This window comes from Gracilinanus agilis, chromosome 5, assembly GCF_016433145.1.
Source record: "Gracilinanus agilis isolate LMUSP501 chromosome 5, AgileGrace, whole genome shotgun sequence".
In the NCBI taxonomy this organism is placed as follows: Eukaryota; Metazoa; Chordata; class Mammalia; order Didelphimorphia; family Didelphidae; genus Gracilinanus; species Gracilinanus agilis.
The window spans coordinates 299,730,901-299,747,870 of NC_058134.1; positions in this window are offsets into that span (position 1 = coordinate 299,730,901).

Genomic DNA, 16,970 nt, shown 5'->3' on the forward strand with positions numbered 1-16,970 from the left:
GCGGCGGCCCGGAGCCCCGCGCTGGGGAACAGGACAGCAACAGCGGCAGCGACAGGGACCGGCACAAGCGGGCGCTGGGCGCGCCCTACCACCATGGTGAGCCCGCCCGCGACATCCTGAGCCCAGCCCGCCCCGGCTACCGAGCAGTCAACTGGCCCGGGACCGGGGGCGGGGGAGGGGGCCCTCAGGGGCGGGGGCGAGGGCGTCTCCCCGGAAGGCGGGGAGGGGGCACCCTGGATAATTTGCCCAACTGGCCGCAAAGCAGAACCCCAACCCAGGCAGGGGGAGCAGTCCGCGGGGAGGGGTAGAAGAGGGAGGAGAGTGAGAGCCAGCCCCGGGCCCCCGAGGAAGCGCCTGGGGTTGGGGGTGGGGAGAGGGACAGGGATGGGCACCGGGATGGGGAAGGGACAGGGACAAGGACCCAGACAGAGATCCGCACGGATGGCAGTGCGCAGCTCAGGGCCGCGGCTGCGGCTCATCAGCGCCCCGGAGTCCCGGCCCCAGTCTCTTTACCATGTGCCTTTACTTGTCTGCCGGCCCGCCCGCCCGCCCGCCTGCTGCCCAAGGGGGAGAGCGATCGAGCGAGCAAGAGAGGGAGGGAAAGAGGGAGGGAGCGCACTCTCTTTGGGGAGGAGCTGGCTGCCAAGCTTTGCGGCCGCAGGTAGAAGCAGGCTTTCTCTATCTCTCCCTGTCTCTGTCTCTCTCTGCGTGTTTCTCAGTGTCTCTCCCTTTCTTTCTTTTCCTCCCTAGTTTCCAAGATTCGTTGCCCTAAATCATTCTCTCTGTGGGACCTCTGCCTGCCGCTGCGCCTGTGTGTGTCCCGGTTCTGGGTCTCAGCCTCTCTGCTCGAGTCTCTGTCTCTGAGGATGAGGGGCGCAGAGTGGGGGCAGGGAGAGCGAAGGAGATAAATCTGGGTGGGAAGATAGGGTGTGGGGGGGAGCAGGAAGGAGGCGAGTGGAGGTAGAGAAGGAGGGAGGGAAGGAGGGGGAAGGAGGGGGGAGGACACCTGCGGAAGGGGCCCCACCTCCTTGGAGGCTGGAGGGGAGCCCAGGGCGGGCGGCTGGGCAGGCGGGCTGAAGGGGGGGGGGGCGTTGAGGGAGGACTTGGCAGCTGGAGAGGTTTCTCTGCTCGCTGGCTCCCGGGGGAAGGAGGATCCCCCTCCCCCTTCCCCGGCGTGCCCAGCCTCCCTCCCTCCCTCTCTCCCTTCCATCCCCACCCTCCCATCTCCCTCCTTATCAGACCCAGCTCAGAACCACACCAACCAGTGAGGGAGGAGGGTGATGGCCTCGGCAGGCCAACTCCACAGCTCTTCCTGGTCCCTCTACCAAGGACCTAGCAGTGGAGGTCTCTCTTCTGCTCCCACACATCGAACTGCACCCACACCCTCAGACACAGCTTTCTTTTGAGCTCCCCTGCCTCGGGGGTAAGGTGGGAAGAGAACTGTCATTCAAGAAGCAAGAGTAGCAGTATTTATCATGAATTTAGCAGTAGTAGGTAGTGGTGGTGGTGGTAGTAGTAGTTAGTAGTAGTACTTCTTGTTGTTGTCATGCCCATTTTTCAAATAAGAAAACTGAGGCCCACTGAAGAGGATGACAGACCCAAGGTCCCAGAGCTAGTAAGGGCCAGAGCCCAACCTCAGACTCAGAAATAGGTGTTCTAGATCTCTATGCAGGGTTCTTCATATCTACTTCTATATGTAACTGTAATTCATCTGTTCTAACATCCTAAGAAGCTGAGTCTTCATTTTAATGATAATAATAAATAGCATTTCTATGTTGCTTTATACACCTTTCTCATTTTAGCCTTACAAGAAGCTTTTGACATGAACAGAAACATGACACTGTCCCCCTCTGAAGACTAAGGCTCAGAGAAAGAAATGCCCTTCCATGCTCAAACAGCTGCTCCTGTGTGAGGCAGGCCTCATTCACTCATCCAGCCAGCCAGTCAGCCAGCCAGCCAGCCAGCCATCTAATGAACATTTACTAATTCTTTGTGTGCTGAGCATTGAGCTGGGCACTGGGAACAGACAAAAAAAGGAAGTTGGCCCTTTCTCCTGGGAACCTTCATTCTCATCTGGATGACTCGGGTTCCCTAACTCCAAGGCCAGCAAAGGTTGTCCTGGGCTATAGGGAGGTTCAGGGAATCCAGGGAGCAGATTTGTAGTTCAAGGCTCCTTCCATACTGCAAGGGATGCCTCTGGCTCCTGTGGTCTTTCTGACTCGGGCCTGGCACACACCTCCCCCCAAACTGAGAGATTTGGAGAAGAGGAAAGCAGGCACTGGGTCTCTTCTTCTTGTCTCTCTCCAACCCCAACCCCCAACCCCCAACCCCACAGAGCCCTGGGCTCACAGAGGGTGGCCAATAAAGACAAATGGGGTGGAGGGCAATGCAATGGGGTTGAGCTGAACCCGGTTGAAAGAGGCGGCTGCTTTGGATGGGACTGAATTGAAGCGAACTCACCACAACTGAATTGATTTGAAAAGCCCTTTGTCTTTGGGGAGGGACGGAGCCCAGAACTCCCGTGGAGAAGTTTCATCCTCAGCTGAGAAAGAGAGAGAGACACACAGAGACACAGAGACACAGAGAGACACAGAGACAAGGGAGACAAAGAGACTTGTCTGTATCAGAGTCTATGTGAGAGAGTGTGTGTGTGTACCCAACAAGGGGAAGAGTCTTCTTCCCCAGGATCCAGTTGACTGAGCCCTTTTTCCTGGACAATTTTCCTTACCCAACTCCCCCTCCCCCGCCTCAACTCCTCTCTTTAGATTTGAGAACTAGAAGAAATTCTGACCCAACAAAGGAATCCCTCTCCCCCTTCCAGGGCCCACGCCCACCCCCAGTCAGCTCATGGCTGGAGCTGCCTGATCCCTCCCTAATCCCCTTAAATCCTTTGAGTCTTCCCCACTACCTCTTTTCCTCCAGACCCCAAAGAATCACAGTGGGACATACCTGGAAGGGGCTTCAGGTCACAAAGCAGACTGATTGAGTAGGAAAGACCTTAGATTGGAGATTATTTCAGCAGAAAAAGACCTAAGAAAAGAATATATTCGAGCTGGGAGAAGGTGGTAGTGGTGGGGGTTTAGAAAATGAAATATCAGAGCTGAGAGGGATCTTAGAACAGAGAATATGGAACGGTTTGGGTGCTGTCTCATCCCTTTCCCGTTTTGAGGAAAAACCTTTTGGGGTAGGAGCACCAGATTTGATGTCCTGTCTTTGCCACAGCCGACCTTTGTGAGTTTGTATCCCTCCCAATTTCACCTTTCCATGGCCACCCACCAAACCCCATTGCCCTCTCATGCCCGGCTCCTTGGTGGGCCCGATGAAGGCACAGACTTTGGGTCTCAGAGATGGTGATTCTGCTGTGCCCTGATCAGCATCCCAGGGGTTCCTCCGCCAGGGATTGCTCCTCTGTCCATGCATGAAGTCGAAGTGCCCAAGAGTGGCTCCAGAGCCTGCAGAGGTCACGTTACCAAGTCAGGCAGAGTAGTGTCCTCCACAGTGAGCAGATGTTGAACCACCACCCCCATCCTCTGCCCCACCTCACCCAGCTGTGTTCCACTGGAGTAGCTGGCTGCGCAGGCTAACACCTCCCCCTGCAGGGCAGAATCCCTGGCAGGCTTGATCCCGTAGGAAGAAACAAGCCTGGAAAATTAAGAGTGGGCTGGCTTCTTCACGTCCACCCCCTCATTTTACAAGGGAGGAAACTGAGGCCCACTATGAGTTTGGAAATCAGGCTGCTCTCGGTCCCAGGACATTGGTTAATGCCTGTGCAATGCTCTTGTTTCATTAGGAAGGTCAGGTCCCTATAGGTGAAGAGCATCCAGAGAGGCAGGATGAGGCTGCTGGCTCCCTCCTTGGTGCTGAAACCTCTCTTATCCCTTCAGCCCCAGCCCCAGCTCAGAGGGTTACAAAGTAGGTGGGAACTAAGCCTGTTCTATGCTCCTAGTGGCTCAGGCAGCTCCTTCAGGAATCCTCTTGGAGACCTTTCTTGGGTTGGGTCCCCTGGGTTGGAGAAAGAGGAGGGAGCAATAGCTGTTCAGAGACCCAGAGATTTCATCCTTCTTGGCCTTTCTCTTCCTACTGCTCCTGCAATCACATCTATCCAGTCAAGAGATGGACCCACAAACATTTATGAAAAAACTTCCTCAGCCTTGCTTGGCCATGGGTGTTCCTTACAAAGGTGCCTCACTGCAATTGTACTTTCAGCTTGAGCCCACTCTCACTCAAGTACACTGTGTGTATTGGTGAGACTGTGTGCCCAAAGATTGGGGAGGGGTGTGCTTTGTGACTAAGATTCTGACTGCCACTTTGGAAAATGTCTTCACTAAAGAGCTAACTTCGGAATTGTGAATTCGTCCAACCTTTCTGGAGAGCAGTTTGGAACTATGCCCAAAAAGCACTAAAAGACTGCCTGCCCTTTGGCCCAGCCATACCATTGCTGGGTTTGTACCCCAAAGAGATAATAAGGAAAAAGACTTGTACAAAAATACTTATAGCTACACTCTTTGTGGTGGCAAAAAATTGGAAAATGAAGGAATGTCCTTTGATTGGGGAATGGCTGAACAAATTGTGGTAGATGCTGGTGATGGAATACTATTGTGCTGAAAGGAATAATGAACTGGAGGAATTCTATGTGAACTGAAAAGACCTCCAGGAATTGATGCAGAGTGAAAGGAGCAGAACCAGGAGAACATTGTACACAGAGACTGATACACTGTGGTACAATCAAACATTAAGAGACTTCTCTACTAGTAGCAATGCAATGACTCAGGACAATCCAGAGGAACTTATGAGAAAGAACTGTGGGAGGAGAAACACAGAAGAAAAACATGATCAATCATAAATGATCTAAAGCTAAAGCTCAATATGGATATGATTAGGGTTTTGATGTTAAAGGATCACTCTACTGCAAATGCGAATAACATGGAAATAGGCTTTGAACAATGATACATGTATAACCCAGTGGAACTGCTAATGGCCTCTGGGAGTGGGGAGGGAATAGAGGAAGGGGGACAGGTGGATCATGAATCAAGTAACCATGGAAAAATATTCTAAAGGAAAAAAATCTAACTTTACCTGGTGGTAGTGTTGGGGGTGGTGGTGGTAAGCTAGTAGGAAGTCAAGGGTCAGTGTTAGGAGGAGAGGCTTCCATGATCTGCCTTCCAGCACCAGGAAAATTCTCACCTTTCTGGGGTCCCTACTTCTCAGTGCCAATTGGAAGATTGATGGGGAGAGAGAGGGAGTGAAAGAGAGAGAGAATTATGGGCAGGAGACATCTATGGCTCAGTGGTTAGAACACTGGGCCTGGATTCAGGAAGATCTGAGTTCAAATCCAGCCTCAGAAATGTCCTACATGTGTGACCTTGGGCAAATCACTTAGCCTCTGATTGCCTGACAAAAAGATCCACTGAAGAAGGAAATGGCAAACCACTCTACTGTCCTTACCAAGAAACCCCACCCCCAGATAGCTCCATGGGGTTATGGGGTCACAAAGAGTCAGACACAATATAAATATAAATATATATATAAACATAAATTCTTCCTAACTCCTAGCTTCCTTAGCTTATGTTTCCCCCCTTCTTTCCTCTTCTCTCACCTCTACTCTACCTGCCCTAGAACTTTTCAAGTCCTCCTCTCTCCTCCCTTTGCCTTCCCTTCTAATCTACTCAATTGAACAAACATTTCTCCAGTCTGTGAAAGATTTTGTTCTGGAAGCTCCAAGAGTACAAAAATAATAAAGATGACCCCCCCCACCATCTTCAAATTCCATTGTTTTATAAGGAGAAACAGGAAGGTTAGATGAACATAGACATAGAAAATTAAGCTCAAATATATAATCATTTAGCTGTGTGTGGGGGGCAGCTATTAGCCTCCTTCCTCTTTTTCATATCTTCCCTCATCCACTCTCCGTGCAACTCTTTCTTTTTCCCTCTTTTCATTCTTTCCCAGCTTTCCTTATTTCCTCACCCCTCCTCTCCCCTCTCTTCCTACTACTAATATTACCCATTCTCCTCTCCCTCCTTTTCTCTCATTTCTCCTCCATTCTGCCTTCCCCCTTTCACATGCTCCCCGATCTTGTCCCTCCTTTTCTCAGCAACAGCTGTAATGTAGGGGAAAGAGCCCTGGCTTGGAAGTCAGAGAACCTGGGAACCAACCTGTCTTTATTCCCTCATGTGGGACCTAACTCAGTGCCTGCCCTTTCTGGCTTAGTTTGCTTCTCTGCACAAGGTAGGAATTGGACAAGATGTTCTCTAAGACCCCCTCCAGCCCCGATATTCTGTATTTTAAGGACCTCTCCTGCCTCTGGGCTTCGATTTCCTCTTATGTAAAATTGGGGGCAAAGGAAAGCCAAAGAAGAGAGCCTACCTAGAAAGCTGCTTGGAAGCAGTCTAAACAGCCTAGTGAGTGGCAACAACCACTGGAAGTACGTTGCTGCCCTCTACTGGTGTCCAGGCACTATTGACTGATGACAGATTTAGAGCTGGGGGGAATGTCAGTCCTTATATGTATATGTACTTTCCTTATACAGAGCGGTATTAAGAGGCTTCCCCAAGGTCCCAGAGTGAGTGTGTGCTGTGGGGTTTGTTCATGAAAGTTATGTGTGTCCACATGGGGAGTCTGGATGGGGCAGAAGGGAGGCAAACATAGTCTGTCCTCATCCATCTGCCAAGAAGGGGAAGCAAAAGGCTGACCTCTTCTTCCTCCTCCTCCTCCTCCTCCTCTTCCTCTTCCTCCTCCTTCTCTTCCTCCTCCTCCTTCAGAAAGCTGGTGCTGGGCTAGAATTATATCTATCCCTCTTACCACTTAAATATTGGTAGTCTGGGGATATAGTTTTTAGGTTCAAGTTGGGCTCCTGATTGCTATGTTTTAAGAGTGAGCCCAAGCTATACATCCAAGACCTGACCCTTTTCTCATCAAGTGAATAACTGTAGCAAATAGCAAATAAATCCATTTATCCAAGATGAGAGCAAACACAAGTCAGAGAAGGTATATGGAAAAGAACATACCCAGGCAATACACAGAGTCCATTAATTCTCCCATTGGGAAGGGAACAGCTCAGCCCAGTCAAGAGAGAGGCTCACAGATCTCATCCATGGGGGATTCTCTGAAGTCTCCATTATAGCAAGCTGGGGAGAGGGACATACTAGTGGCTGCTTGTTCCTCTACCTGTCAGCTTCTTCCCAGACTTTGTCTCCATCAAGAACCTCAAGAGTCTGTAACCCAGAAACCAAAACATTACTTTGACTCTGCCCCTTTCTCAGACATGGAGCATTGAGGAATCAATTCCCACCCATGAGTAGGGTCTCAAGAAAATGGTTTTTGAAGTTCAGGCCACTTTAGTAAGTCAGAGTTTGGACCCAGGTCTTCAGGAATCAAAGGCTAACACTGTATAATATTAACTAGTGTTTCTTTACTCAGTATGTTCCAAAAGTCTCACTGCAATTTTAAGCTATTAAAATCTAAAAGCGCAATGAGATTTGGGGGTTATTCTTTGCAAAGTGCTAAGCATCTGTTATGTGTATCCATCTGATCCTCACAACTCCCCTAGGAGGCAGGTTCTTTTACAATTCCTCATTTTGATGAAACTAAACCAGATAGGGGTATACTGGGTTACACAGATAATAAGCAACTAAGGTGGGCTTTGAACTCATGAATTCCTGGCTCCAAGTTCAGACTAATATCCACTGTACCATTTACCTTGGGCTCCATATTCTATATATGCAGTTCTGCTCATGTCTAATCCAGCAGGTGTCAAATACAGAGGGTTGATTAATGATGTAATGAGAAAAGGATGGGGATATGGATAAGATTTAAGAGAAGTGGAAGGCTGTCCTTAAGGCACATGCTAGGAACTCTAGAGAAAGGATTTTAGCAGGCAGGGGACAGAGGAGGAACAGTTTGGAAGGGACAACTGTTAGAGTGAGTGACTTCCTGGGGTAGTGAAGGAACTCTTCCTGTCCTGAAGGGAGGATGAAAGGTTGGCTTGTCAGAGCTTGGCTACCTCAGCCTGTCTGTGGAGAAGGAAAAGCCATAAATTCATCTTTGTAGGTTCTCTGTTTGACTGAAGAACATCTAGCAAAAGATCTGACTATACCTACTGTGTTTTTATCAACTTTCCATAAGGTTTTGTCTAAAATCCTGTCAGGTTGGCTTTGGTTTTACCTCAGGGGTCAGACTCACTGCAGTTGGACTTAGCTGTTTTGAGAGCAATCATAATGAGTTTTGGAGACAGCTTTTGAACTCAACCAAACCAACTACTAAGGGTCATAGATAGGCAGCTTAGCCAGCTCCTTTTGGAGAACACCTAGGTAGAAACAGGGAGCTAGTAGGTTAGCTTGAAGACCAGAAGACTCCCTCTTGAGAGGGAAGTAGATTGTGGTGCATTGGGCAGCTAGATCCTTTAGAGTCAGGGACACCTTGTTCTGATCCTTGGTTTGTTCCCTCTCTTTGAATAAATAGAGATACTACTTTTATATAACATTGTCTCCAAGGTATTTTGCTCAACTGGCTCAGTGAGAGAAAGTGATTCTGCTTCACTCTCACTAACAGGAGGTTAGAATACCTGAAGATCACAGCTGGGTATTTAGGGAGTTCTCTAAGTGGAAACTACATCTATCCACTTGAGTTCTCTTATTAGTCTTCTGATTTTATTAGCTACATTCTGTTTTTTTAGTTGGCGAGCTGATACAGGATGAGAACTTAGAGATTTGAAATGTTTTTGAAGGTCAGAAACCATTTAGAATCTTGGGGAGGGGAGATGGGGAGGCTTCTGGGAGCAGGCAGATAATGTAATTGAGGAGACAGATGCAGCAATGTGATTGACTGACAGCTGCAGTACCTCTCTCTCACCAACTAGGGGGCTCCATAATCTATCTCCCAGTCAGCTGTCAATCAAACAGCTATTTGCAAGCAGTTTTCAGCAGACTGCATTGTAGTTATAACAGTGGAAGGTAATAATTCCTACTGTATCCCTGAGGAAATACATTTTACTCAGGAAGCTTATTTTTCCAGTGTGCCTGAACAAAGCACTATGGAGATTATCTGGTATTATACTAAAATGGTACCTTTTTTCTGTATGGTAATTGTACCAGATTACCTACATGATTTTGGGGGGTTCCAAGCTTTATTATCAATTGCTGATATGGCCATATGTAGGGCTCTGTCTTATTTGCTTCTCCTGATTCTTCTAGTGGGCTGCCTCTACCAATTCGAGGAGATTGTAGTGGCAATTTTTAAAAAACGTAATGTTACTGGCTGGACAACCTTAGGGAACAGTGAAATAAAGCAACTAGATCTAACCCTGCAAGCAAAGCTTGAGCAAGTGGAGGTTCAATGCTTAGAACTTACCAAAGTTAAAGGGGCAATGTACAGTGTGGTACCACAAGGAGTTACTAGAACAGGGGGTGCTGAAAAACAATAAGTACTTACTAAGCTACAATTAGCTAACAATCTCCTCTCCAAGACATACCTTATATGTCACCTGATAGGGAATTGTGCATCTTAAATCCCATAAACACTTCATGCAAGCCAATTTGGACACAATTAAAAAGAGAACCCCAAAGTTTGATGATGAACCAATGGGAGTGATTAGGGCGTTTAAGAGAGTAATTAGGATTTCTGATCCAGATTTTTTGGATTTTGAAATTCTTATGGATAAATTATTAACTAGGAGAGAAAAACAACAATTTATTGAACAAACACAAAATAATTATGAGCTCACTCCATGGCCTGTGGAAAATCCAGCAAGTGTCAAATACAGAGGGTTGATTAATGATGATCTAGTTTTAATTGTTTGGAAAGTGTTTTGTAGTTGTATTCGTATAATTCCTGTGTTTGTTTTGGTAGATAGATTCCTAAATATTTTATATTGTCTAGGGTGATTTTCAAATGGTGTTTCTCTTTCCAACTCTTGCTGCTGTGATGTGTTGGAAATATATAGAAATGCTGATGATTTATATGCATTTATTTTGTATCCTGCATCTTTGTAAAAGTTGTTGATTATTTCTACTAGATTTTTAGTTGATTCTCTAGGATTTTTTAAGTAGACCATCATATCATCTGCAAAGAGTGATAGCTTAGACTCCTCATTGCCTATTTTTTTAAAATAATTTTTATTTTTTAGAAAAGTTATCATGGTTACATGATTCATGTTCTTACTTTCCCCTTCACCCCCTGACCTCCCCCCCCCCATAGTTTTAACATGGGTCATCAATCAAGACTTGTTTCCAAATTGTTGATAGTTGCATAGGTGTGGTAGTTTCTGGTCTACATCCCCAATCATGTCCACCTCAACCCATGTGTTCAAGCAGTTGCTTTTCTTCTGTGTTTCCTCTCCTGTAGTTCTTCCTCTGAATGTGGGTAGCATTCTTTTCCATAAATCCCTCAGAATTGTCTTGGGTCATTGCATTGCTGCTAGTACAGAAGTCCATTACATTCTATTTTACCACAGTGTATTGGTCTCTGTGTACAGTGTTCTTTAGGCTCTGCTCCTTTCACTCTGCATCAATTCCTGGAGGTCTTTCCAGTTCACATGGAATTCCTCCAGTTTATTATTCCTTTCAGTGCAACAATATTCCATCACCAGCATATACCACAGTTTGTTCAGCCATTCCCCAATAGAAGGGCATACCCTCGTTTTCCAGTTTTTTGCCACCACAAAAATCGCGGTTATAAATATTTTCATACAAGTCTGTTTATCTATGATCTCTTTGGGGGTACAGACCCAACAATGGTATGGCTGGATCAAAGGGCAGGCAATCTTTTATAGCCCTTTGAGCATAGTTCCAAATTGCCATCCAGAATGGTTGGATCAGTTCACAACTCCACCAGTAATGCATTAATTAATGTCCCAATTTGGCCACATCCCCTCCAGCATTCATTACTCTCCCCTACTATCATTTTAGCCAATCTTCTAGGTGTGGGTTGATACCTCAGCATTGTTTTGATTTGCATTTCTCTAATTATTAGAAATTTAGAACACTTTCTCATGTGCTTATTGATAGTTTTGATTTCTTTATCTGAAAATTGCCTATTCATGTCCTTTGCCCATTTATCAATTGGGGAATGGCTTGATTTTTTTATACAAATGATTTAACTCCTTGTATATTTGAGTAATTAGACCCCTGTCAGAGTTTTTTGTTATAAAGATTTTTTTCCCAATTTATTGTTTCCCTTCTGATTTTGGTTGCATTGTTTTTGTTTGTACAAAAGCTTTTTAATGTAGTATAATCAATCATCCCATTCACATTCAGAGTTATAATTATCATTTGTGTATTCCCCAACATGTTGGTATCCTCTCTTAGTTCTACCCCTTCTTCTTAGGCTATTTCCTTTTAAACCAGTGATTTGTTTTAAAACAGTAACCCTTGTCCCCTCCCTTGATTTACTACCCTTTCTACCCACTCCCTTGTTATTCCCCTATTTTTATTTTTAAGGCCCAATGAATTCCCTCTCCCTTCTCCTCCCCCCCTTTTTTGACCTCCCCACTCCTCTGCTCCCCTTGGTTTATCCCTTCTGACTTTCTCAGTAGGGTTAGATAGAGTTTTATATCTCAATGGATATAGCTACTCTTCCCTCTCAGGGTTAATTCCACTGAGATTAAGGTTTAAATATTACCTCTTAATGCTCTCTTCCTCTCCTTCTTATAATAGTATTCATCCCCTCCCCTTCCCATACCCTCTCTGTGTGTAATAGATTATCCTATTTTTCTTATTCATTCAAGTTTCTCTTGGTGTCCTCTACTATTCACTCCCCTCTTTCCCACACACCCCCTTATCATCTTAGACCATTTAGTTCTCCAACCTCTCCCTGTGAATAATTCTTCTAATTACTATCATAGTGGATACTATAATAGTGAATAGAGTTCTCTACTGTGTAAATGGAATTAGCTCTAGCCCATTCATAGTCTAAACTCTACTTACCCAAGATGATATCATCCCCACCTCCCTTAGTGGGGAGGGGAGATGAGTTACCTACACATGACAATAAGTAACAAATCAAGAACAAGGGACTGCCCTTGGGGCAGTCCAAATCAGTGTAGAGGCTGCCATTTGTCCACTTGAATTAGAGGTGGACCCACAGGAAGTGACGAGAGACACTATCTCTTCAAGTATGTTGGTTACTTCCTGTTGAGGCAGTTCCCACTTTGAACTTGGTGCTGAAGGTTCTTGGCTAAGAACTCAGACTGCTTCCCGATTCTGGCTTTCCATTGTTAGCCCAGCACCTTCTCAGCTTTATCCTCACACTCAGGGTCTGTCTGTGCTCTTTAGGCTCCTGAGGTGTCAGGTCTTGTTGTTCTCTGGGTCAAGCCTCCTGGTGGTCCCCCTTGCTTGATCCTCTGCCTGAAGCTCCTTTAACAGTCTCAGGGCACTGCTTCCACAGTTGTGCACCCATCTGCACTGGTTCCCCACTCAGGGTTTCTGAGCCTTCACCTTCGCCTGCGTCTGTGCCTTCACTTGCGCCTGTGCTCAAGGTCTGTGTTCAAAGTCCGCGAGTTCTTTGTCCTCTTGGGGTCTTAAGTCTTGCTGCTCTCAGGAACAGGCCCTGGTGGTCCCAGGTAGCTGTCAAGGACTTAATGGATGCCCCAAACTTGCTCTAGCTCTTGTGCGCTGGCTTTGGCCCTGTAGATGGTGTGTGGGAGGGGGTGGGGGTTGCTCAGCTTGCGTTTTAGTAGAGCTATTTCACCCCCTTATAGCATGGAAATGCCCCAATCCCACGTACCTTCAATGCTCCACCTTGTTGTGGGGTCTCTTCGTTTGTCTGGACTCGTTTTTATGTCCCCTTGAGGAGTCCTATATGTTTCGGTTAGGAGAGGTGAAGCAGCTGCTTTTTACTCTGCTGCCATATTAACCTGGAATTCATCTAATTGCCTATTTTAATACCTTCAATTTCTTTTTCTTCTCTAATTGCTATTGCTAGTGTTTCTAGTACGATGTTAAATAATAGAGGTGATAATGGGCGTCCTTGTTTCACACCTGATCTTATTGGGAATGCTTCTGATTTATCCCAATTGCATATGATGCTTGTTGATGGTTTTAGATATATACTATTTATTAGAAAATCCGGAACTTGAGATGAATTCCATTAAAGCATACAGATATTTTGGAAAGGCTAGTGAATCTATTCTAGAAGTCATGAAAGCAAATTCCAAGCACCCTGGCACATGATAAAAATTGGAAAGATTAACACAGGAAGCAGAGGAAACACCAGCAACATTTTTGGACAGACTTATAGATTGTGGGGAGAAATGACTAGAAATGGACATTTTATCCAATGATAACACAGGATACATTTAAAGACAATTTGTAAAGAATTCTTGTCCCTCTGTAAGAAACTATTTTAGAAACGATTGCCCTAACTGGTATACTATGGGTCTGGAGAAACTTAAAATAACAGCTAACTATATTTACCAAGCAGATAAAGACAGACAGGCAAAGGACAAAAATGACTTGATTGATGACTTAAGAAAGCAATTAAAAGAAGCAAACCAAAAGCTTAAGGAAAGTGAGATAAAAAAGATAAAAGCAGTGGCAACTTTAAAATCTTACACACCTGGGGGCAGCTGGGTAGCTCAGTGGTTTGAGAGCCAGACCTAGAGACCAGAGGTCCTAGGTTCAAATCTGGCCTCAGATACTTCCCAGCTGTGTGACTCTGGACAAGTCACTTAACCCCCATTGCCTAGCCCTTACTTTTCTTTTGCCTTGGAATCAATATTGATTCCAAGATGGAAAGTAAGGGTTTTTTAAAAAAAGAAAAAAAGGGAGACCTTACAGACCTGCTAAAAGTGACTACAGTTCCAGAACAAACAGGCAAAATTCCCCTAGATGTTATTTATGTAACCATGTTGGACACATGGTGAAAGAGTGTCATTTTAGAGGACAGTTCAATGAATAAGGATTTAGGGTAAATTGAAGCAATAACTTTAACAACAATGGTTATTGGCAGAATTCATATAACTGTAATAACGACAGGGTTAACAATACATATCAAAGGCAAGATAGTAACTTTTGTAATCATGGTTGTTGCCATGAGTCCCAACAAGCCCCAGACTTGCAAACAATGCAAGAATATGTGAAAAGTGGAGCTTGTCCTAAATACTCTCAAGTAGCAGGAGGCAACTGCCAGAAAAGGGATATGCAAAAGGGAGATGTGCATTATGAAGGGTATGCACAGGATAGCACAGTTTTAGGAAACAAAAATAAAAATTGTGGGAAGGAATAAATAAATACTGTAACAACAAGTGAGAGCAATGGAATAGAAAATGAAGGAAAGTGTTGTGAAAAAAGTAAATCCTCGCAAAATAATGGAACTATTAAACCCTGACAAAATAGTGATGCATAAATAAATGGGGAGGTGGAATGTGATGGTCAGGAATTAGAGATGAAATTCCTGGATCCATCTATTTTAGCACCTATTATAACTACACATTCGCCACCAAATAGCATAGAACCACATGTTACATTAAATGTTGGGAGGCATATTTTTGATTGCTTAGTTGATAAGTAAAAGAGCTTAATTAGGTATGGGACAGTGAAAAGTTCACCAGACCCAGTTTAGCCACCTTTATGACCTTAGGGCAGTCACTTGCCTCCCTGAGCTTCATTTTCTCCTCTGTACATTGAGAGTTTTACCTCTAATGTCCCATTGAGCTCTCTGCCTATGATTCTTTGGCATGTGTTCATCAGTCTTGGTCTTCCCTTACTGACTGCAGCCCCTTCAGCCTTTAAAGGGATATATTCATAAGCTGTTGTGCTTTTTAAAAGGCCAGAATAGTGGGACACAAAAATCCCATAGGTGGTGACTCCATAGCCAGGTTGGTCCTTGGCTGAGGAGAGAAGAAGGCACTAGGGAGAAATGAGTGAGAGGGAGCTGACAAACATTTTACTACATGCCAGGCACTGAGCTTGGTTCTTGGGATACAAATACAAATAAAATGTATAATGCTTGCCCTCAAGATGCTTACATTCCTTGCCTTCCCTTTGATCCAGCAATACCACCACTAGGTTTATACCAAGAGATAATTTTAAAAAAGGGTTGTACAAAAATATTCATAGCCACGCTCTTTGTGGTGGCAAAAAATTAGTAAATGAGGGGGTGTCCCTTGATTGGGGGTGGCTGAACAAAAGGAATGATAGATTTCTACATGAAACTGGAAGAACCTCCAGGAACTAATGCAGAGTGAAATCAGCAGAACCAAGTACAAGAACCATTGTACACAGAAAGTGAAACACTGTAGAATGATCCAATATATGGACTTTACTACTAGTAGAAATGCAATGATCTAGGACAATCCCAAGGGACTTAAGAGAAAGAATGTTATCTACATTGAGAGAAAGAACTGTGGGAGTAGAAACACAGAAGAAACACATGTGACTTATCAATTGTTTATATGGATATATGATTTGGGGTTTTGGCTCTAAAAGATTGCTCTATAGCAAAAGTGAATTGGGCTGCTGGGTAGCTCAGTGGATTGAGAGTCAGGCCTAGAGACGGGAGGTCCTAGGTTCAAAGCCAGCCTCAGACACTTCCCAGCTGTGTGACCCTGGGCAAGTCACTTGACTCCTATTGCCCACCTTTACCACTCTTCCACCTATGAGCCAATACACAGAAGTTAAGAGTTTAATTTAAAAAATGAATCATATGGAAATAGGTGTCAAGTGATAACATTTGTATAACCCAGTGGAATTGCTTGTCAACTCTGGGAGCGGGGAGGGAAGAGGAAAGGGAGAGAAAATAAATCATGTAATCATGGGGAAAAAGTTTTTTAAAAAGAAAAAGCAAAGGGGCATCTGGGTAGCTCAGTGGAGTGAGAATCAGGCCTAGAGACGGGAGGTCCTAGGTTCAAACCCGGCCTCAGCCACTTCCCAGCTGTGTGACCCTGGGCAGGTCACTTGACCCCCATTGCCCACCCTTACCAATCTTCCACCTATGAGACAATACACCGAAGTACAAGGGTTTAAAAAAAAAAGAAAAAGAAAGAAAAAGCAAAGAAGACAATCCATGAAAGGGAGAGAAGGGAGGGAAGGTTACCCTTGGTGGGACAGTCCAGGGAAAGGTCTGGGCCCTTCCTCAAAAAGGAGGAAGAAATCCCAGGACTGGGGGAAGAAGAAGGTTGCTGAAGCATGGTGGCCAGAAAGTGAAGCACAAATGGCTGGTCTGGGCTGTGACTAATGCTGGGTTGGTTCTTCAGGTGCCTGGGTAGATTTCTTCCTTCCACCATCATCCCCAAATCCTTAACTTAATGATAAATCACCTAGACTAGTGGTCAGTCTAAAATGGAACTTATTCTCCACCTTCCTACATTCCTTATTACTCTAGAGGGTCCCCAGGCCCCCAAACTCACTCTCCATATTCAAGCCATTGTCAAAACCTTGGACTATCTCTCCAATATGCTCCTTTCTCTCTTCTGACACTGCTCCTAGTCTGGGACAGACCTTCATCTCCTCACACCTGCACTATGACAATAGCTGCTGAGGGGTCTGCCTGCCTCAAGGCTCTCCCCACCCCAGTCCATCCTTTGCATGCAGTTGCCAAAGTACAGATCTGACCATGTCACTCCCTACTCAATAAATGCCATTGGCTGTATCACCTCCAGAATCAAATATAGCAACCTCTTTTAGCCTTTGATGCCTTTTATCACCCATCTCCCTCCCACCTTTCCAGGTTTCTTACATCTTACTGCACCCACCCCAACACACACACACACACACACACACACACACACACACACACACACACACACACACTCGGTAACACTAGCCTCCTGGCATAAGACCCCAGGTATTTTCTCTGACTCTCCCTATACTTGGAATGCTTTACTTCCTCATCTCTGCCTCTTGGCTTCCCTGGCTTCCTTCAAATCCCATCTAAAAGCAAAAGTCACACCCCACCATCCACAGGAAACCTTTCCCAATCCCTCTTCTTACCAATGCCTTCCCCCTGTTGATCATCTCCCACTTATCCTGTCTTTA